Here is a 24,447-nt window from a genome sequence, read left to right as displayed (position 1 = left end):
AGTTCAAAGATGATTGTTTAGTAGCTTGACTTTTTTGACCAATAATTTGACCTTGAAATCTCTTGGATGTTCTCAAATTCAAATCGCTTCATTGTCATTGTACACAAGTTTAGACTCAATAAATATTCAACGATAGATTATGACGCGTCTGAAAACTTTCACTTGAAGGAGTTTCCCCACAAACATATAAGTAACCAGCTGTGCAAAAGAAAACATTCTTAAACTTCTGCTTCCTTTTATGGAGCTTCTGCACCGAGAAGTCTTCTTCCTTGCTGCATTGTCTCATGGTGCCGACGCCACAATCAAGAGTGACGCAGGCGCGCGCGCTCTATAATCCTCCGTGATTACAAACCTGACATCAACGGCTTCCGCTGCTGTCACTCTTCGCTCAGGCAGTTCAAGGTGGGAATGTTGTTCTCGTCTGTACAAAGCGCTCAAATGCAGCGAGGGGGCCATTGTTGTTGTGACGCTAAGCCGGCAGTGGGGGGGGGGGGGGGGGGGATTGCGGAAAGGAATTGTGTCCGTGTGAAATGTCAGCGTTAGAATAGGAAGACGAGTGTAAAGCGCACTTTTGAAGCCAACGTTGTCGTGTTACATGTCAAGGGGCTGCCATGCAATTGTTCATTCCAAATTGGGGCTTATTTGGTTTTCATTCTGTTATCGCTGTTCATTGTTTGCACCTGTGCTATGTGGCAGATTTTTTTTTGTGTGCCGTGCATATGTCTGTCGCGGAAATCTGCCGTTTATACCCGGTCGTTTGATTTGAGATCAGGACAGCTTTTGCGTCGATTGTGAGGGAAAGCAATTTGGACATTGGACCATTGTTGAAAGGTGTGAATGACATGCAGGGAGTTAGCGTTGCTCACAATGTGTTTCATTGTTGTTGTTTTTTTTTTATCTGTAACTAATGACTATAGTCATCCGAAGCTTTTTCTCAGTCTTGTTTTGTCACAAAAGGTGTGACAAAGCAAAAACATATTAGCGTCAAAATCACTTTTCTGCTCGACATGTTTCTTTTCACAAAAAGCTCATTTCCTATGCTCTTTTGGGAGGTTTAGTGCTTTTATTGTCATTCAGCGCAAATTCCTCTGGTCTTGGAAGTTCAGTCAAAAGTCTCTAAAATGGCTGCTTTGATAACATAGCAGTAATTGAGTTAATGGCACATATCTGAAACGACCACACACATCGTAGAATCTACACATTTTATGGTAATTATGTATTATTGTAAGGGTCTCCCTCAAACAAGCATCAAACAGCTGCAGCTCATTCAGAAGACTTCCGAATACATTACGGCAGTCTTTAAGGTTTTATACCGGCTCACCGTTAGCTGTAGAATACATTTCAAGATTCTGCTAATGGCTTATAAATTACTGAATGGTTTGGGGTCTTCCTGAATACATTCCAGAAATGCTGATTGAATATAAACCCAGTAGGGCTCTGTGGTCTGCAGATTCGGGTCAAGTAGTGGAGCCCAGAGTTCAAAGCAAACATGGTGAAGCCGCATTTTGCTGTTATGCTGCACACCAATGGAATAAGATGCCATCACAGAAGTGAATTCAACCTAGAGTGTTAATGTTTTTAAATCCAGGTTAAAAATGTTGCTTAGGTGAAATATCTACTTTTATTATTATTATAATTTTTTTTACTTCTAGATGATTTAGGTGTTTTTAAAATCGTGTTAAAAGTCTTCTGTTAATGTGCTTAACTACTGTGTAATCTTTTAGTAATTTTGCTGTTTGCAAATGCTTTTAGGTGCTGTGCTTTTCCTTTTGTGAAGCACGTTTAATTGTCTTGTGTATGAAAGGTGCTATATAAGTAAAGTGGGCTTTTTAGTGTTTAGAGCTGTCATAATTAAACGATTATTCGACAAGTAATCGATTATCAAATTAATCTACAACTATTTTAATCGAGTAACCATTTGGAGCCATTTTTTTTTTATTTAAAATTGTCAAAATGCTCTGATTTCAGCATATCAACAGTAAGTGTTGACTGATTTCTGTAGAAGAAGAAGAAGACCGATTATCTTCTGTGTTTAATCAAAATAAATAAGACAATGACCGAACCGGTAACATAGTACAACATCAACCCCATTTTCTTCGAATCACTATACGAATACAAAATAAACACCAATCAGTAGTTAATAAACAGTAATCAGGAAAAAGTGCTTTTGTAATACACTTAAATGCAAAATAAAAATGAATTTGATTAACCGATTGAATAATCGATAGATCAAACGATTGTAAAAATATTCAATAGTGACGGCACTATTACTGTTTTTGCTCAAATATGAAAAAAAGGTGTGTTTCAATACGTTTAAAAAGAGGGAAGGGGTAAAATTACAACAACCAAAATTATTTCATATGATCTCTCGATAGCACAGTTTTTGAGATGTGTTCACTTACTTCCCTCTAAATAAAACTTTATTTTCTTAACTGTGTTAGTGATTTTATGCACTATATGCACACTCGCTGTTTTCTTCATTAGGCGCTCGGTTAAAAAATTCTGTCTTTCATATAAATCCGGGTATTTAGGAAACAGTTGGTTGCGCATCCGAGTTGCTGCAGATGTAAATGAAGTCATTAACTGATGTTTACACCTAAATCTAGATCTACATTCAAACAAAAATGATGAGTAATTACAATAAATGCCTATTGACTCTTTATTCATGTGTTAGTAGCGCGCTTTAGGACTTTTAATGATGTTCTGTGTAGATTACAAATGAAAAGATCATCCAAACGGAAACAGATGATGATGATGTTCTACACAAATCATGCTTTAGTACTTTTTGGTCATATAACAAGCCAATATTTAAAGATAGCATTTGATTATGATAGTGTGTGTGTGTGTGTGTGTGTGTTTACCAAGTGATAGTGAGGTGACAATTGATTCTGTCCAAATTAGGAAGCCACTGATGGTGATGAATCGGCACAAGGAAATTAGCCCAAGATGAGCACTAATTGTCTGATTAGATGCGCTTCGGCTTGATAAATGCACAACAAGCCGGCGCACATAAAGCGCACATTAAATGCCGCCGAACATTAAATTGCACATTACAGATATTGCCAAACGGAAATGTGCAAATGTGTGAGAGTGTGTTTGCGTTTTTGTTGTGCGTATACCTTGAGTCCGAGTAGTCAAAATCTTGCCAGTCCTTTGCCTCGCACTTGTCTAGGGGAGAAAAAAGATTGTTTAAAGTGGAAGTCAATCTTGAACATGGCTTGACAATAATATGGGACCTCATTAGTCTAAACATGCCATTCTGATTAATATTACATTTGTGGAATATGAGTTATGAAGCAAAATCCAGCCATTTTTATCCACCTCAGGGGGGGGCGACAGAAAGTGGCAAAATGGCCGCCTTGTGATATTGATAACTGCTGGGTTTTTGCTGCTTAATTCATATTCCACTAACAAAATATTAACTTAAATACTGTATTGAGACTAGTGCATAGAACATATTGTCAAGATTTTTTGATGGGGTTGATTTTTCCCCTTTAAAAGTTTAGTGCAGCATTTGGATTTCAAGGGGATACAATGGCAAATTAGCTTACTAAGCTGTTATGTAACCATTTTACTTAAAAACTAGCTCAGGACTGAGTTTCATGATCCAGATGGTTCATGATCCAGATGGATGAAAGATATATTGCACTAGAGACTCGGCACGGCAGTAATATTAGTCATTCTTTGCAGAGGATGAAGAATATATGTATTTGCCTGTGTAATCCTTACACAGACATGAACTCTTTTACTACCGAAAATTATCCCAAAACAACCCCTACAGTGCCAGCCTATTTCGAGCGTTTTCACTCATCTTTCAAGGCAAACAGTATATTGTGTGCTATGACCACATAAACATGGTGTTTACCATACGAAAGATTGGATTCCATTCTTTCATTCGAAAAAAAAAGTATGTTTCTACTAGGGCTGTCAAAGTGTTAACTAATTAATTGATCACAAAAAATGATCGCATTAATCATGTATTGACACAGATTAATCACACTAGTATTCATTTTGACCACAGGCGATCTTTTAGCTGACAGCAGATACATTACGTTAAAGATAGCACGGGTTTTTTTAACCTAAACTTGGATTTTAATTCTGCCTGTTAGCGAGAGCCACAGCAGCGTTATAACTTGCATTGATGTTTCTGTATTAGGCAATTTGTAACTAATGGTTGTGTTTCTATAGTCAGGAACCCGGCTGCTGCCAGCGGGATCGAGCGGATTCACCTCCGATGGGCACCAGGGGTTGATATTCGGATTCACGGCATGCCAGTGGGTTAATTCTGTGGGTGCTGTCCCCCCTGGCGGGGAGTGGGCGGGTCTGCCCCTCTGTTGGCTGCTGGGTGGCGGCTGCGTCTTGGCCGTTCCCTGGGTCTCTTGGGGGGTGCTGCGTTGCGGGGCTTTCCCTGGTGTCGGGGGCGGCGCCGTTCCGGCGCGGTCCGTCGCTCTGGGCCCGGCGACGCGGTTCGGGGCCTGTGGGCCGCCGGGGTGCCCGGTGGTTCCCTCTCCCCTCCCCCTTCCTCCCCCTTGCTGCCTCTCCCTCCTCGCCTCTCCCCGCCCGTCCTCCGCCTCCCTGTCCCCTCTCCCTCGTCGCCCTTCCTCCTCCTCTCCCCCTCTCCTTGCGTCCCTGCCGCTGCCCCCTGCCCTTCTTGTCGTCCCCTTCCCTCCTCCCTTCCCCATCCCCGGTACGCCTTCCTTCCCCTCCCCTGGGCCGGGGGCTCCATCCATGGCCCGGGTCTCGGTGCTATGGGGGCCGGCGGGGGTGGCTGGGGTTTGGTGTCGTGCCCGCCCCGCTCCGGTGGGCGTCCTGACACCTCGGGCGGGACCCAGTATCCGGGGGGCGAGCCCTATCGCCCCGCCGGACGGGTCCCATATGCCCGCCGGGGTCCTGGTGGGGTGGGTGGGGGCTTGGTGGGCCGGTGCGCCTCCTGCCCCCGCCCGGTTGGGGGGGGCCCCGCTGGTCACACATCTTAACTCACTACACTAGGTTTGCACAATACACTTTTATAGACATATAGGGCACATAACACACTTTGGGGGGTGGGGTAGGGTGGAAACACCGTCTTCACCCTACAACTCCCCTCCAATTTTAATACACCACACAACTTGTGGGTGGGGGGGGGGCTTGTGGGGGTGCCAGCGGTTGGGGGCCGCAGTATAGAGTAGTGCTGCGGTCCCCTGTCCGTGTCGCCACCCCCCCCCCCCCCCCGCCCTATCTATTTTTTTTTAATGCACCACATACACTCAGCAACATGCTTGGGTGGCGGGTGGATCGGAGCGTGGGAATATCATTTCCATCGGCTCCGGTTCACCTGCTCCTAATTTTAATGCACCACACACACACACTTGTATATACACTGGGTGGGGTCACATTCACGGTTTAGGGGTAGAGTTCGCCAGTCCGCGAGCTGGCGGACTCAGTAACAGGGGTTAATTTTCACAAAGAACGCTGGGGTGACGACCGGGGCCTTCCCCCGCTGGGCCTGGGGTTCGGGGGTGTCGGCCGCCCTCCGGTGCCCCCATCTCCCCCTTCTGCCCCCGGTGTTCCGTCCTTCCACACGGCGGGGGGTGGGGTGGGCGCGGCTGCCCTCTCCGCTCCGCTGTCCGGCCCCTCTTCGGCGCCGGTGCCTGGGTGCGGGTGGTCCCCGGGGGCTGGGGGTCTGGGGTTGGGGGGCTGCCGGTTGGTCGGGGTGGGGTCGGGGGGGGGGGCGGCTTTGTTGGGGGGGGGCGGTGGTGGGGGTTGCGGGGTGGGGGGGTGCTGGGGGTGGGGGGTGTCTGGGGGATTGGGGGCGTGGGGGCGGCTGGGGCTGGGTTGGGGTGGGTGGCGGGGGTGGATGGGGGGCGGGGGGTCGTGGGGGGGCGGGGGTTGGGGGCCGGTGGGGTGCCTGGTGGGCCTGCAGTGCCCCGTCCTGCTGCGTTGGGCCGGGGGCGCGGGCCGTGTTGGGGCGGGGGGCGCTCCTGCTCCTGGGTTTGCTCTCCGGCCGGTGGCCCTGGTGGGGCCCGGGGGTCGTCCTTTGGCGCTGCCGCGGCCTGGGGGGCCCTGAGGTGTTGCGCTTGCTCTGTTCCGGCGGGGGTCGACGGCTCCCCTCTTTGGTGGAGATTTTCATGCATGCCAGATCCACCACACCAGCATCTACCGAAACTCAGACACAATCTGTTTCCTCCTCAGGTTATTGAATCGGTGGAGGCTGGTGTCTGCGGATCTCACGCGGCTTCGTCTGTCCTTCCTTCCTTCCTTTTCTCGGTCTCTCCGTTGGTCTCTTGAGGCCTCCCTGATTTTATGTTTTTTGGATTTGTTGGGGTCTGGATGTTTCTTGGGCTGGGGAGGAGTTCTGGTGGGGGGTGTCTGGTCGGTGCTGGATTTATAAATATATGTATGTATGTATATGTGTATATATATATATATATATATATATATATATATATATATATGTATGTGTGTGTATATGTATATATATGTATATATATATATTTAAAAAAAAAAAAAAAAAAAAAAAGAGCAATGATGATGACATTTCCGAATGAACAATACTGAGCTCTTAAAAGAGAAAAAAAAAAAAAGATAGCACGGGTTATGTTTGAGCAAAAACCACAAGTACATGCATTAAAGTAAAGCGTTTCATAAGTGTTTGCGTATGACATTCAGAATATTTGTTCATGTCAAACTATTGGTGTCATTTGTTTCCACTTTTAAATTATGCAAGTAATTAACTGATTAGAAAAAGAGGAGGATGAGCGTGTGCAGTGGATCAAAAGATGTTGAAGACGTCCTCATAACATTAAATGTTGAAAGAATTAACACATAAAAGGTGCTCTTTAAATTTGGCGGGCAAAAAAATGCTGATAAAAATCCCTTTTAATTAAGCGATTAATCGTGATCAATCAAAACTCTAAGATGTGATCAATCTGATTTAAAAAATGTATCGTTTGACAGCTCTAGTTTCTACCTTATTCAGTTCTTTAGTCACCATTTGAAAATAAGTCATTTGAGTGACATTGAGCGAAAATGGAAAGGATAAGGAGAAAACAAGCATTTGTGAAAAGATACATTTTCTGCACAAATAATATTTTTTATTTAGTGACGCTCTGTGAATTCGATTTAATGTGACAAACGCTTTAAACAGTCACATCATCCTTGAAAACATTCTATATCGTAAGATCCGGCATGTTTTCATGTAATTTGATACACGGGAGCCCATTGAGCCCAGGACATGCTGGAGAGACTACGTCTCACGGCTGGCTTGGGAACGCCTTGGGATCCCATCGGAGGAGCTGGCTGAAGTGGCTAGGGAGAGGGAAGTCTGGGCTTCCCTGCTAAAGCTGCTGCCCCCGCGACCCGACCCCGGATAAGCGGAATTGAAGACGGAACGGAACGGGAGCCCATTGAAAAGAGATACAATGCTGCCATCTGCAGGCCATAGTTAGTGGGTGTTTTTGGATTTTGCACTGCCCATTTAGTAAAAAAAAAAAAAAAAAGAACTTTGACGTTATTGGCGGCATTCATTGGGATTTTAGTATACGTCAATAAATGTTATTGGCTGTTGAAAAAAATAAGTTAATAAGAAACTTGCAAATCATTTGAAATGTTGCGGAAAAAATGCTTACGTCTATAAGATAGTAGAAAACACAAACTCATTCTTGTCATTATTTATGTAGCGTGTCTGCATTCAGACCAAAACAATCAACAAAGGTTTGCTCAAACATGGTTGGCTCTACAATGCACACATACATAAAGCCAACAGCACACAACGGTAAAGGGTCATGTGCGCTTTCCTGCGCTGCGATGAAAGGGAAAATATCGACACCGGTTTGCTTTTGTACTCGCATCTGCTGTTGTCATCGTTGTCATCGTTGCAACAAGGCCGTGACCCCTTTGCTTTTCAGGGACCCTCTCACTTTTTTAAGAGCTAAAATGACGCGCTTTGTTGGTTAGAATGCTTTCAGAGCAGAGGAAATGCACATTTGCTAGGGAGCCGTGTTATTTTCAAACGGCATCCTTACAATGAGGGAGAAGTTTCGATAGATAGACAACAAGCAAATGTTCGTTCGGCAAATGCAAACCGAGTCAATGTTTTTCACATGTTTGTTTTTCTTATCATATGCTAATGTGAAATGAAGAACATGATGTTTTGCGACAATAGTTCATTTTCAAACAATTTAACACACACAGGGTTCGTATATTACATGTGAAGTTACGTGTTCACTAGGACAGACTTCAGGCAGGCTTTTTAAAGATACTTCCTGGAGCAATGATTGGGAACATTTAAGATCAAAAGAAAATCAGTGGAATCGGTGGAAGCTGAGGTCTCCCTAGGTTGTTGGAATTTAGATGTTTCTGAGGTTGGTGAAAGACTCTGGTTGGTAACCCGGTGGGTAGTAGGTAATGTCTGCTCGGTGCTGGATTTCCCTGTCCTTTCTTTTCTTTGATCCTTCCTCAGGTCTCCTGACAACCTCACCACTCTAGCTGGATTCTGAAGTATTTGGTTTAGGTGAACGGTATGGGATTTTTAATAGGTCTTAGGTGAACTAATGAGTACACACTCACATGCACACACACACACACACACGCACATGCACACACTCACCCACATACCAAAAAAAAAAAACGCAATGATGATGACATGTCAAATCAGTAAAATTACCGAATGAACAATACTGAGCTCTATAAAAAAAATTAAATAATAAATAAATGAAATAAGATGAAAAGAAAAACTATGAAAAGCTGAGCTTCCACGATTTAGATTAATAACAAAGACTGAACTCCATTCACAGTTCTCCAGTCTGGATTATAGATCTATAAATTCAGAGATGGCAAATCCAGGTCCAAAAAGTAAAAACCCTGCCACAGTTTGGCTTTAGCCCCTTGTGCTAGCTAGCTAGCTCCCTATCAGGTAAACAAGCTACCCAGGGAGCTAGCCAGGGAGCTAGCTAGCTAGCCCTTGGGGCTAAAGCCAAACTGTGGGTTTTTACTTTTTGGACCTGGATTTGCCACCTCTGCATAAATTGTTCAAATATTTATAGTGATGAATATTCACAGTTGGGGGAGCCAACGCACATTATTAATTTTTTTAAAATTACACTTCAATAAACATCAATTATATGCAGATTTCCTCTATTTGTGGGCTAGCCTGGTGGTCCGCTGTATATAGTTTAGTCCTTGGGGTGCCTGACTGTCGAGTGTCAAACTGAAGATCTTTTATCCGTGTATTTCAAAGAACACACAAAACATTCTCTGCTCATGATGACTGACCAGCTGGGCTGGCCGCAGATCCCCAGCCATCTTCAAGTGATTGTCAGAGTCTGTGGCAGCTTTGATTATTTATTGTGACATTTTTTTTCTTTCTTTCTTTAAATTTTCAAAACATTTGGAAGAATAATGATCAGACCCACTTCTTTTTTTTCCCCCTTTCGGACATATTGCAACAGTCAACACAAAATTTACTAGATGGGAAAAAGTCATTAAAATTTGAAAAACTAAAGTCAAAAACAAAAGAAATCAAATGAAAAATCCAATGTTTCACAGTGATCTCCACCCTCCCCGCCACTATCTTATCATCCTTGGTACCGCTAAACGTTTGCACCTGATGTAATAAAATGCTGACGGTCACATATCACGCTTGCAAGACAGTCATGGACATAAACTCACGATGACCTTGACGTTAACTGACAACTACTCGGTTCATCCTCCCGTTCAAGTACACTTGAACATGCTTTCTGTGTATTTTATTCATGCAATGCTATGTCATGATCAAAAAGTTAAAATCTTGAGTCCCAAAAAGAAGGCAAAAACAATGCATCTAAAAACCTGCACTTGGTAACCTCAACACACATTTCTCTGTCGCAAAGGCACCCCGACACTGTACATATATCATACTGACTTATTGAATTGGAGGAGTATGAAATATCTGGGATGATAGATAGTTGGTATTTAGTCGGCTTGGCATATAGCCACTGGTGAATTGTGAATTTAGGGTGTGTAAGTGGATTGGGGGGGGAGGAGACAAATCGAAAGTATTTTTCACACTGACCAAAAATAAAACACGTTTGGCTTTGGCTTTAATTGTCGAGGAATAATTGCACAGTACTTGCTTTTAATTGAGAAAAATACGAAAATTGTGAGACATCCCAATAATGTCGCAGGTCAATGTTTACCTGCATTGGCTGATGCCGTTTAATTTGCCTACATGCCTTTCAAATGTCACCATTGACTTTTGAAACGTGGCAATAAAAATAATGAAGCCGGCGCCGGCGTTAGAGCTTGAGACTTGATTTGTGTTGAGCGGCTGAAAATGAGATGTTTGTCGACTGCGGGAAATGAGACTGGGAATCCATAAGACCATGTTGATTGCACTTGCTTCGTTGCTTTTGTAACTAAAACAATTTTGGGTTGAAAAATGACTGGAATGTTCACAGTTGGACATTTTCCGTGGGAATAAATCAGGAATTTACTAGATTGAAGTCTGGCACTTAAAAGTGAATTTAAATACACAGTGTAATCTTGAATTACTTGAATTTTGCTTCACTGATTCTTTCGCCTTGACTTGCGAGCATTGATCTGAGTTACGAGTGAGCTTCAGGGCCTCTCCACAGTTTCAGAGAGAGAAGTTGTTTTTTTGTAAATGGGCAATAATAAGTTGTATGCACGCACGACTCTTAACACAGCATTGTGATGAAGATTGTGTTTGTGGAATATGAACGAACCCGTTATTATCCATCAAAGGGGACAGCCATTTTGTCTTATTTTGCCACTCGACTGACGATGACATCACCGTTGCTAAGGGCCTATGTGATGCTCGCAACCCAGAAAACAGATGACCCGTGATTGGCATGGGCTATATTTAGATTCTGACGGTATGATAACCGTGAGCAAAAATATTGCAGTATCACGCTTTATATATATATATTTAGGTCAATGAAACACACTTTTTCTATTCCATTTTTAAACAAAAATAAATAATATTTGGTACATTGCAAAATGCCAGGGGGCTCCAGACTGCACCTAAAGCCTCTGAGATAAGTGGAGTACTTGTGTAGTCTTAGATGATTACGTGGCATAAATTAGCATTCCACTACATTGATGTGGTCACTCCGTTATGTTGTGTGTCTTTGTTTATGTTTATTTTGTTAATCATTGTACTTTTCATTTTGTTTTAAACTCAACTTTTAAGCTGGTACCAAAAAATAAATATATAATATATAATATAATAAATAAAGGCCTCCACCCATCTGGTTTCGAGTACCCCCCCCCCCAAAAAAAAAAAAAAACCCACAACATTTGTGAGAGGACGATATGCTACAAAACCTGGTGTTTTATGGACAAAAGTATTGGGGAACAGAATTGTCCAAAATGTTTGTAAAGAGGAAGATTTAAAGTTTGGTATTTACTGGTAGACAACTGCAGCAGCTATTGAGTGAACTGCCTCCTGTTTATTTATTATTTGCTGCACTGTGAGTCGTAGAGAAGTTTGGAAAGACCAGCGATTCCTCTCACTTGACATTTTTGGCTAATACACATTTCGCCATTTCAATTACTGGTGGAACACACTGTTGTAATAAAATGTCACTTGAGGTGCAGCGTGCTAAATTGCTACTGGATTCAATTCAATAATGCAAAACTGACATTTAATTGTGAACAAATTCATTAGCTGAGTAATTGTTGACTTTTACTCCTGAACAAATAGATGAAGTTTATTTTCAGTCGAACTTCCCACATGACTTGAAATGCAACAGAGCGAGATCAGCAGCTGCTGAACTGTGCTTTAAATTAATCACCGGTAATATCATGAGGGAAATATTTGAACGTATTCTCCTAATATTGAGACTATGTTTGTAAATAATAATACTGTAATTCTTCAAATAAAGAGTCTTTATTCCAGTATTTGATTAGTTATTGTGTATGAAAAATAAAAGTACAAATCTCTATGGCATCTTATTCCCTGAAATTTTTTAAGCCAATTAAGTATCAAAATACAAATAATAACATGCCCTGGGATGCACCATTATCCAGTCACGTGATCGCTATGACGTATCTGGTGCATAAACAACGGCCACCTTCGTTTCCTGACGTAATGGGCAAAATCGACAAATACTGTGCCAATTCTGGTTGGTGTAATCCTCAGCATGACCGGTTCCTTTCTTGAGGGCACTAAAATTTAGCTGGCAGAGCAAGGAAAAGATGTTCACTCTTACCGCCCAGGTTAGCGACCGTCCATAAATTAAATATTCCAAAATAGTAAATGACAAATCACCATAAAACAAACAAAAGGTCAAAATTGGGGGTGTCAAAATTAGCGCGTTCATATTCAGTTCATTAAAAGTTCCTTTAAATCCACAAAAAAAATTTAACGGGCAATTAATGACCACCCCTTACTTGGAAACGTCAAAATTTAGCAGTAATACAATTTATAATAATGCATATATTTGTGGAGACTGGGGTCAAGTTGTATTTTACAATTTTATGTGCAGAATTTCACAAGTTACTTCATGTTAAAGATTAGATAGCTCTTACTATGAAAAGAAAAATGCACTGAGCTGTCATCAACATCTTACAAATGCAATTATGCCATCTAGTGGCAGAAAAATGACCTCTACACAAATCAATATCACACTCGTTTTTGACAATGCAGTACACTTTTTAATTTTAACTACATTTTATGAATTGTTATGAAATTACTCTATCAATGACTAAAAGCTGCAGCCATATTTCTATCAGTTTAACATTGTTTCCACTTTTATATCAAGGGTATGAAAACTTGGGAAAAATATTGTCTTACATTTTATTGTACATTTAGAGCAGATATTAATTTTGCAATTAATCGTGAGTTAACTGTTAGTCATGCTATTAATTACGATAAAAAATTTGAATCGCCTGACACCCCTAATTTTGGCAGCTAATTGCTTACTACAACTAACAATGTCAATCCGTCATTGTGGAGAAACAACACATTTGCAACTACTGTTTTTTTTTTTTTTGTCCCTTAAAAATCTCGCATTTCTTCATAATGACATATGATGAAAATGTGAGCTGTAGTTAGTGCCCTATCATTGTCAATTACTACAGCAATCAGAATGAGGAAAGATGTTTTTGCTGATTTTAGGAGAATATTTTTGCCCCTTTAGCATGTCCTGTTCCTCCAAAATGACAAGACGACCGTGGTCATGTCGTTTCCATTCATTTCAATGAACAAATGTGCTTTAATATAATTGTAGACTTTTTATACTATTGAATTGTTCCTGCAGTATTTTCTCGTTTTCAGTGTGGCTCGAAGACTCCACGATAAGTATCCCCACTAGTATCATGAATATTAAATAGCATTTTGTTTGCATTCAGCCCACACTGATCCGTCTGTTTGCAAAGAAACCCAAAGAGAGTTTCTCTCTAATCTCTTCTTAGCCGCACCCGCGCTGTGACAAAATACAATCTCGGTGACACAATATAGTCTCGGCCACAAATGCCACAGAAAGCACACGTCGTGTTGTTACAGCCTAACTTTCCATCATCACGCAGTGCGTATAGTTTGTACACGATCTCACACGTTCGCTGGGCTGCCTTGATCTGGTTTTTTTTTAGGATAGCGTGGAGGATGATCAGGCTTCTAAAGAGGGTGTGAGAGATTACACGCAGATTTTTTATAAAAATATTATTATAGATTCACAGCAAGTAGTTATTATCAGGTCGTGATTTGAATCTCTCACTTGGCTGAAGGGATGAAGCCAAAAGGAAGCCAGACGGAAAGATGTTGTTTTATTTCATGTGTGGGGGGCTTTAAGAATTTGTTTTTTCTCTTCCGACAAATAGGTTTAAAGTAAACTTGGAAATTGGCACAAATGGTGACAAATAGGTGGTGACAAATTGAGATGCGAACTGGCCATTAAAATGACGAATCCGAATTTTCGGAATCGAATGAGAAACAATCATAGAATATTGTCATGCATACTCCGTTCCGTTCGTTCCGTTTTGTCTTCAATTCCGCTTATCCGGGGTCGGGTCGCGGGGGCAGCAGCTTTAGCAGGGAAGCCCAGACTTCCCTCTCCCCAGCCACTTCAGCCAGCTCCTCCGACGGGATCCCAATGCGTTCCCAAGCCAGCCGTGAGACGTAGTCTCTCCAGCGTGTCCCGGGTCGTCCCCGGGGCCTCCCGCCGGTAGGACATGCCCGGAACACCTCCCCAGGGAGGCGCCCAGGAGGCATCCGAACCAGATGCCCGAGCCACCTCAACTGGTTCCTGATAAAGTCATGCATACTCGTGTCACAGTAATGTTAGAATGGTAGCAACTTATGTGGTATAATTTTAGCCAGCAAAAGAGCATTAAATTACAACATTAAAGCTGCACCAAAATATCTTCATAATTGCCTTTTTATGGAGATCCGCCGGATGTCACGTGACTAATTCTCTGAACACGCCTCCTCTGGCAGGAAAGTAGCGGCGCCGCGTTAATGGACTACAATGGCGAGGAGGGATAAAACTAGCGTTTATCCGTCGACTTTCCACATGCGCGAGGTGAACAAGTTGCCGATGAAGTGTCAGGAGTGCTTTTTTTTATGCAGCTAAGGAGAATTAGCCCCTCTCTTACACCGGTGAGTGCTTTCAAATCTGATCATACAAAAGCTTTACAAATGTGTACAATCCGGATTTAGTTCCCTTTTATGTATGCTCAAAATGCCATCGAAGTTAGCAGTTTGACACAAATCTTCGCAGTGTTATTCAGGTACGTTAGCAACTTAGCATCTGCTAATTCGGCAGCCGTCACCGTCATTTATGCCGTAAGAAGTCTTTAAGGTGTTGGTCAGTTATTAAATTCAACTGTGTAATATCTATTAGCCGTAGCAGTGCAAATGAACTAAACTGATTATTTCACCCGCACATTGCGTGTGGTAACTAGCCTCGCGAGGCTAGCTGCAGGCAAGTTAGCATCTGCTGATTCTTACTGATAATTAGTAGATAATTAGACACCTTAGCGGTTCATAATGGAAACTCCTGCAAGCTTGTGGCCTATAGTTTTCAGACTGGATTCAGGTTTCGAATTTCCTGCCCACTGTCAGCAGATGTGACGTCATGTGTGCACTGTGAACGTGAAGAAGGGTGTGAGCAGTGTTAATTTCCAGCCACAGGTGGCAGTAGTATAATTCCATTTTCTGTGTTTGGTAACTATAAGTGACTTTACTGTTAGCCTCTGACGTAGGCCTACCGCAAAGAGAGTTGGCAAACTTGGATGTTGGGCCGGAGAGACAAACCCTCCCAGGTTAGCTCCGCGCTAGCTAGCTGCTACAACAGAACGCGGATGGATTTAACCAAAAATGAAAAAAACACCCTAAATTCTGCCATTGGCCGGCGTACAGCGAGGGATCCTGGAGGGTAAAGTATGTTGCTTTAAACTAATAAGGAAAAACTTTCCGTAGGTTGACATGGCTGTGTTAGCACATCAGACTTTTGGTACACTCCAATATGTTATCAAAACTCTTTGGACAACCTATGTTGTAGATAAAACTGCCATTATGACTTAAGTGAACTTTTACTTTTTTACCTATACCCTATATAAGAATCAAGGTTGTATTGTTTTAAATAAAGTTTGTTATTTTTTTTCCAATCTAGCTAACAATGATCTCAAAGCATTATTGTGTTTACTATTTTTCTGATCTCCAAAAACATATCCAACGGTGTGAATTTAAAACGAAATTTTCAGAAGAATTAAAAACCAAGACGGGATGGTTGTGTGGGTAGCGTTGCTCCGCACCTCACTGAACACACCGAGTAGCCATGGCAGCCAAATTGGTTTAATAATGGAGCAATTAACTTAAACATGCACAACCGTCTCCTTCGAGCAAGTGCTTGCATTCTCTCGTGTCCTCGTTTGTCTCCTTCCCTGTCATCTTGTCCCAATAATGTTTGCCATGAAGAAAAGCCAGGTCAAGAGTACACTGATGACTTTGCTTTGTTATGCTATTATTTCATGTGGAACCGCTTCATCAATAGGCCACACACAAACACGTGTGCGTAAACGGCAATGCGCGCTGACAGATAGCAACAAGCGCGAAAGCTGATACATGATCATTTGTTATTTGGATCCTATTGATTGCCGAGTTACGCAATGAGACAAATCTTACTCAGGAGCATCCCGGCGGCTCTCAGCTCCATCGTGCTACTTCATTCATTGCGTTTTCATATTATCATCAATATCAAGATGCTGACTGCGCAGAACTGTGTCGCCGTTGTGCGTAGGCGGGGGTGCTAAGGGAAATACAAAAAACGCATGGCAAACATGAAATTGTATTGTTTTCTATGCAAAGTTTGCGGACTCTCCCGAGGATCATCCGTCATCCAAACATTGCGTGAAGGCAACAGAAATTTTTTGTTTATTTTTAGGCAGCCATTTCTATAAGCACAACGCGTCTCTTATATCGCAAAACAAAAAAAAAATAGCCTGGGTTGATATGTGTGGCAACAAATGATTGTATCAGCAGGGAGCATCATTTATAGATGGGGTCACATGTAATGGAAAGCGATTTTCACCCGGGGCTCTTTTCCATGTTGGGTGGCTACATACTGAAAGCATCAAGCAGGACAAATGGCCGCCTGGTGCCTAAATCACTTCGGTTACCTCCACTTAAGTGGAGCCAGCTGGGGACTGCCGTCGTGCCCTCTGTAACCTTCGCTGGCAATTATGGAAAAACAAAGCTTTTATTTAGCTTCCTTTTGCTGTACGTTGCATAGCGGAAAACACATCAATTATGAATTAAACACATTAAACGGGGGGGGGGGGGGGGGTTCTAAATACTGCAAGTTGAAACCAAGATCCTCCAAAGAGTTCAGCAGCAAAGCACGTAATTGCTTTTTCATGGTAGCAGATTTTGGATTCATGTGATAAAGTGAACAAATCCTTATCACACGGAAAAGTAATTAAACTCTCCAGTAAACATCTGAGCAACACTTGCAAGGGTGTCACAATGTACTTGCGCTACTCAAATTATTGTATTTATTTTTTTGCAGTTGCCCCCATTTTAATGTCTAAGATCATCAAACAAATGTTAAAAAAAAAAAAATGCAAGTAAACACAAAATGCAGTTTTTAAATGGTGATTTTATTTATTTAATGGGAAAAAATATTCAAAGCTACTTGGACCTGTTTGAAAAAGTACTTCCGCCTTAATCATAATAAAGCCAATGCACCTTTCGTCGAGGGATACTTTTGGCTCACTCTTCCTTGCAAACTTGTTTTTAAAGGGAACTCTAGTCAGGAGCGGATTTATTTACAGATAGAATTATTGAAATGTTTGAAGATGCCACAAACAAATCGATAATTGTATGTGGTGATTTTAATACAGATTCGGGCAATACTTCAACAACAAATGACTTTAAGAACTACATGGAAATTGCATGTCTATGCCACATGTTATCTCAACTTACAAGGATCACTACCCACAGTGCTTCCGTTCTTTATAATGTATATACAAACACGCATGGTGAAATAAGAAGTGGGGGGTGTCAGGTCGGTGCTGGATTTCACCTTCCTTGGTTTTCTTTGGTCCCCTCGGGTCTCCTGGTGTTTGGTTTAGGTGAACGGTATGAGATTTTTTCTAATAGGTTTTCTGGTGAGCTAACAAATGCACGCACGCACGCACGCACATACACATACTCACCCACACACACACACACACACACAAAAAAAAAAAAAAATTATATATATATATATAAAAAAAAAAAAAAAAAAAAGAGCAATGATGATGACATTTCCGAATGAAAGGAGAAAAAAAAAAGGGGGGGGGGAAAAAAAAAGAAGTGGTATATTTACAATAGACATGAGTGATCATCTGCCTGTATTTACCATCTATGAAAAATTACGCATAAATACTGCACAAGAGGAAACTCCGATCATCATAAGAGACTTAAATAATGCCTATAATTCTTTCATGACCACACTCACACATTCATATGATAAATACTGTAAAAAGATTACAATTCATGCAGAAAGCAGAAAAAAAGTACTACTCATAAAATCCTCGGATGACAAATGGGTTTTTCGTACAAGCATTTTGAAAAATTCTTGTACGAAAAAAAGATCTTCTATATAGAATGTTTCACAAACATGGAACAAAAGATGCAGAATCTAGGTATAAAAATATATTAAAATAAACTTGTATTCATCCTAAAAAGACAAAAAAAATTGATTACTTCACCAAATTATTAGAGAAAAAATAAATTTTTGTGAAAATGAAATTGAATAAAGGCAAGGCAAAACCAATCTATTTCATGAAGGACCATCTGGTAATTCATGATAAATTAAAAAAATTGCAAACCAATTCAATCACCACTTTGTGAATATTGCTCCAAGATCATCACAAAATATCTATATTGAAAAAATTTATTATGGAATCATACCAAGCAATGTTAACAGTATTTTTCTTGAGGCTGTAACAAGAGAGTGACATTTTGAACATTGTTCAAAATTTCGCTAGTAAAAGCCTTTCGCGTACATTTGCAACTTATCATTTATAACAGGAATGTTCCCAGAACAAATGAATATAGCTAAAGTAGTCCCAATCAAATTCAAATTACAGACCCATATCTCTACCCTCACAGCTTTCTAAAATATTGGGAAAATTGTATGCGACAAGATAAAGCAAGCATAAAATAAGTAATAGCACAATATGTGTTTCGTTCCAATCGCTCAACTACTGTGGCACTAATGGAGTTTAACTGAAGACATTTGCACAGCCATGGATAAAAAAAAAAACATAAATAAAATAAACCTCCGTTTCTTCTGCTACCATCGGTTCAATCTCAGCGTGCCAGCTATCTTCATTCCCGGCAGGGTGACATATTGCAGCCATTCCAGGGCTTTAGTTAAGCATTAAACGGCAGTAGATTGAAAGGTTTGTCACAAGAGGTCTGAAGATGGAGGAATACTGCTGCGAGGGAAGGTGATATCCAACGTGCGCATTTGAAACCAGTCGTGGGTGCTGTTGCTCTTTAAGTCAGGCAAGTGTGATTGATTAAAACGACATTATTTATTGATAAAAGTGAGGTTTATCGAAATCAGTGGCAGTTTACAGCGCTGATGGTGACGGGTAAAAGTCGCAGAATGACGACAGGGCGGGATGGGCATATCATTCATAATTGATCAATTGATTTGTTGATTTGTCTGGTTTTGGTTTTTGGTTACAATGAGTTTGCTTTTTAAAGAAATCTAAATAACATGAACATTTGCAGTTTATAGCTTTTTTTCTCTCTTTCTTACAGAATACATATTCTAATTCTCAGTTTACTTTCTTACTCTAATGCCCTCGCATGTGGGAAAGGAGAGCCACTGATGCACTTTTCAGCTGTTCATCACACGCCCATCATGGGAGAGATCAGGCATCTCGCACTCAAAATAAACTATGCATATAAATGGTATAAAATAGTGGCGTTCAAACCAGGGTCTGGGGACCATTTGTGGCCGGCCAGCCATTTAGCACGGCCCGCAATGCCATTTAAAAAAAATCAGGGATGGGGAGTAATGATAGACCGATATGTTTTTTTCAAAATCGATACAGATTATTTGTAGTCAAGGAGGCCGATAACCGATATTTCAATCTGATATTTCATTTGCAGTAAAAAAGAAAATATTAGCGTAATAAAAAAATATTTTAAACTATATTGACTGATTTGTTTAAAAAATTCTTTAAAAAAAATTGAAGGGAGGTTCCAGGGTCATTAGCATGTGTGTGATGGATGGATGGAAGCAAATTAATAGATCTCTAAAGTTTTCTACTGTAAATAAATGTTTCTAAAATGTCTTTTTAATTTATGTATTTAGTTATGTATGTATTTTTAAACAAAAAGTGTAGGGAGTTCCTATTTTTTTATAAAGTGGAAATTTTAATAGATCTATAAATGAAAAGTTGCCTGCATCTCACTGAGCGACAAATGCATGCGAATGTAGCTAATCTGGGGTTTTCGTCAGGAGTTCGTAAAACGTTTCAAAAGATCTTCGCAGTGAAAAATTGCCTAAATATGTTCCAAATGTGTTCACGACAAGCGAAAACTGTCTGTGAACATTTTACAATTCCTGATGAAAACCCCAAATTCGCTATGTTTGCAAGCAGTCACAGCTCAGCAAGATACCAGCTTCATCGGCCTTCAGATTGATAAAAAGGCAGATGCCGTTATTTGTCAAAATGCCAAATAATCGGCCGGGCCGATAATCGGTCTATCCCTAGTGGGGAGCGTGATATGTGCGGAAATTGAAAAAAATAACATGGTCAAGAATGCATGACCACTGATGAAAAGGGATTCACCGCACGAGGCATTTTAAATTGATCGTGTTATTGAAAGTTTTTTTTGTTCAAACAAAACGGATCCAGGCTATCGTTACCGCTTATTGTATTGTTAGTCAAAATTCCCGTTACTGCTTCAAATGAGCGACCTGCACAGCAACAGCAGATTCAATTACTGCAGTTTCCACTGGTCTTGATTCTATGAGCATCAGTGTGATGGCATCACACGTATGTTTTTCCAGCATGACTCCAGGAAATTGAAGCTTTTCTTGCCTCTCGCCGCGCCGCCTTCTCCACTCAGCTAGCCATTTTCTTTTATTAGTTCACCTGCATTTCCTGAAACCAGCGTGGGCACGCGCCGCCACGAGCTCGCAGACGAGCGTGGGCCAGCATCTATCTTGTGGACAGAAGCGCTGAGTGGCTATTACTTGTCAGCGGACCGCATAAAAAACCCACAGCAATTAAACTCTATTGGGCCGTCTGATGTTTTCTTCTGAGAGGGGAAACGAGAAAAAGGGCAAGGGTGAGAGGAGCGATAACGTCGACTTCCACTGATGCTGCTTAGTATGGAGAGATTTATGTCAACGTGTTGCTAACAACGTTTAGATGGATGAATTTAGGAGCGCAAGTGACAGTAGAGTCACGACACATGAAATACAACATCAGCTTTTCAAGGGAGGTTTAACACACGTTGGTCATGCAATTCGGTCGTGGGTCGACAGTTGTGCTTGAAAGTTTACGTACGCTAAAAATGTGCTCATAAACTTATGAGTGCATTGTATGGTGAGAAAAAGACTTAATGCCTATAAAATTCTAAATACCGTGTCAATAGTTTTGATATTTTCAGAGGTTGATGGACTTGAGTAGAAATGTGCGTGTGAATTTTGGTGACAATTTATAACATTTTTGTGCCATTAAGTATGGTTGTGCAATTAATTGAGATGTTATTACAATTTCAATTACTACACTCCACAATTACAAAATCAGCATAATCGTAAAAAAAAAAAAGATTATTCATACAAATTGAGTTGTTTTAAATGTATACATTTGCACCTTTTTTAAATTTTGAAATAATTTAATAAATTTGGTTTCATCCAAAAGGAACTTGCATAATAATAGTGTTTCTATTTTTTTAATTGGCCTTAATATTTTTAAACGGGTAAAAGTTTTCTTGTTTTGCACCAAAAAATAAATGATCATCCTACTGCACAAGCGGCACTCCAACTTCAAGTTTTTGCGGACATAAATAAATATATATTATTATAAATATACATTATTATAAATTCTGTTTGGCCTAAAAGGAACTTACATAATTATAGTGTTTCTATTTTTTTAATTGGGCTTAATATTTTTAAATGCTTAAACATTTTCTTGTTTTGTACCAAAAAAGAAATAATCGTTTGAATAATCGTGATTTCAATTATTGCCAAAATAATCGTGATTATTATTTTTCCTATAATCGAGCTGCTCTATCATTAAGTGAGATTTAGCTTTTGTATATTGACAGTTGTGCTTATAAGTTGACATACTTGTAAATTTCAAGCACAACTGTACTTTGAAAATGTTGTTAATGCTTAAACTATTCATTAAAACATTGCCAGTTCACGTAATAAAAGTTTTATGACAGAGACAATTAATTTCTATGTCTATCGTTTGTGGGAAAAAAAACATTCTAAATCCAAAGAACTCAGAAGTCAAGCAGCATCCTAAAATGAATCATGTTTGATTTTTTTATTTGGCTGTAAACCTGTATCCTAGAATACTTCCAATTGTTTCACTCTAAATAAATGAAGCTGCAATACGAGCCACCGCCCAACACAGTACAATGGTACCTCTCTACTTATGATTGACCCAAATTATGAATTTTTCAAGATACAAGCAACCACTTTGCTGTTGTTTGGTCGCGAATTGCGAGAGAGAGCAAAAAATGACGCTAGGTATGTAACCAAACTGCATAACTAAACTCGGCTAACTTAATGCTAACACACAATATAAAACGCCATACACACTCGACAGGCTAACAAAACTAGCATCTATGCTATAGCACAGTTATTCTCAAATGGGGGTACGTGAAGGCACTCCAGGGTGTACGTGAGATTTTAAAAGAATAATTAAAACGTAGCATCCATGCAAAAATGCTTTTAAAATAATTACTAATTTACGCAAAATACTTCAGTAAAATGTAAGTTCATAAAATTAATAAGTCTCCCTATAACAGAATGGTTTGACTCAGCCTGTCATGTCATCTAGCATCATCTGTCAATCATTTCAAAACTATTTAAAGTTAAGACAGCTATTTATTTTTTAGAACAGATCTTTACGATGACCCCAAAGGAGAACAGTTAATGGTGTGCACAAATCTATAATTAATTTCATTCTTGCTTTCTTTTTTTGGGGGGTAACATCTTTTTATTTTCAAAAAATTCAAGAGATTAATAAAATGAAGTTCCAAAATGTTATAAATCAGACAATGATGGCACAACACTCTATTTTAAATCTTTTCTTGCTTAGTCACCGAAGGCATAGTTAGCGGGATTGGTTTATTACCACAAGAGGGCAAAGACATGAGACCTTTTGACTCGCCCAAATAATCTGGGATGTCAATAGAGTTAAAAATTGATCAGGCGCCTGAGGGCTGCAGCACTGAACTAATTACCACACCACAGCAGCTCAGTCCGTTAAGGTCATTGGAGCTAAATAACAATCCACTGAGGTACTATGCCGTAGCCTATCACGAATGACAATTTATGTAAAAATGAAACAACGTGAACGATCCTGATGACTACAATTCCAGGAAGGTTAAGCATGCAACCTTCTTCTCACTGCCAATCTAATCGATGGGGATCGCTGCAATGAAATCAATGGCAAAGCAGCATATCTTCAGTTTTTTATAGTGATAGACTGGTATGTTTTTTTCAAGGCCGATCATTAGTAGTCAAGGAGACCGATATTCATTTACAGTAAAAGAGAAAATATTGGCATCATTTTCCATTAATTGTAAGCACACAAAAAATAGACAGTTTTGTCTTCCTGGGTCATCAGCATGTGTTAAGGTAAATTAAAAATTAAGCAAGTAAAAAAAGTTTCCTAAAGTTTTCTACTGCAGATCAAGTTTTCCAAAATTTCAACACAATTTCATTATTAGTTTTTTTCTCTAATTTTTACAAATAAAAAGTGTAGGGTGTTCCCAGTGTAAGCATTTTTTTTTTTTTATGAATTGGGAATTTGAATACATCCATAAATGAAAAGTTCTCTGTATCTTACTGACTGTCATATGCAAGCGAATGTGGCTAATTTGGGGTTTTCGCCAGGGTCCGTAAAAGGTTTCAAAAGATCTTCGCAGACAGTAAAAACTTGTCTGAATTTGTTGGAAATCTCTTTTGCGACAAATAAAAACTGTCTGCGAACATCATCAAAAACCTAAATTCGCTACGTTCGCAAGCATTCACCGCTCAGTGAGATGCAACCTTTATATATCGGCGCCGATAATCGGACCGCCCGTTAATCGGTCTATCCCCAGTTTCTTAGCCCAACTAGCCCGTGCTACGGTGTGTCTTTCCTGCTTCAAAGAAAATGATCAAATGCAAAATGTTCACACAAGTTCCTTTTTAAGACACAATGGTGCAGTAAGAAAATTACTGTCACAGCTCTACAAGCTCTTGTTACGGTCGCTGCTGCCACAATGCAAGAGCATTGCCATTCATCATGTGCTGTCTATGCATGTTCCACGCTGCTAAAAATAAATCTCTTCAACCTTCCTGTAATCAGGATGAGGTTGTACTGTAAGGTACAATGCGGCAGAAAAAAAAAAAAGCCAAGACAAGCAGTGACCCCGTACTGAAAAGTACAAATGACTTCTTGTCTCATTACCCAAGCAAATCACATTACATATCCTTTGGAAACCTAATAGAAATGCTGCACTGTGTGGCCCTTTCTGTTACAATCACTCGCTCTATTTATCTTTTTCTGCAGCGTGTCTGGAGCAGTTTCTTTCCATCTCTTTGTCTGCCTTCTCACCAACTTTCTTCCATTTTTGTGGGCCCCCTGCCTGTCCTTCCGTCCCTCCCCGACTGAGCCCGTCTTTGTCACTTTCTCTGCTGAGCAGACAAATTCAAGTGGAAGCTAAGGACACGGCGTTGCATTATTCAAACTCCTCACGGGAACAAGAGCTGCAAATTATGGCCGGCAAAT

General features: G+C 40.5%; 1 protein-coding gene across 1 annotated transcript in view; it reads right to left on the bottom strand.

Moving 5' to 3' along the window:
• Positions 1-24,447, bottom strand: part of tnr (tenascin R (restrictin, janusin)) — a 216,626-nt gene that overhangs the window by 112,103 nt on the left and 80,076 nt on the right. Inside the window, exon 5 of the mRNA XM_086071928.1 lies at positions 3,120-3,168. The gene's annotated coding sequence lies outside the window, so the exon portion shown is untranslated. The remainder of the gene's footprint in view (positions 1-3,119; positions 3,169-24,447) is intronic.

The sequence above is a fragment of the Leptonotus elevatus genome, chromosome 1, assembly GCF_054856555.1.
Source record: "Leptonotus elevatus isolate MCC_2025b chromosome 1, RoL_Lele_1.0, whole genome shotgun sequence".
In the NCBI taxonomy this organism is placed as follows: Eukaryota; Metazoa; Chordata; class Actinopteri; order Syngnathiformes; family Syngnathidae; genus Leptonotus; species Leptonotus elevatus.
The sequence above is the reverse complement of the archived record's forward strand: the minus strand, read 5'-3'. Positions and strand labels throughout refer to the sequence as shown.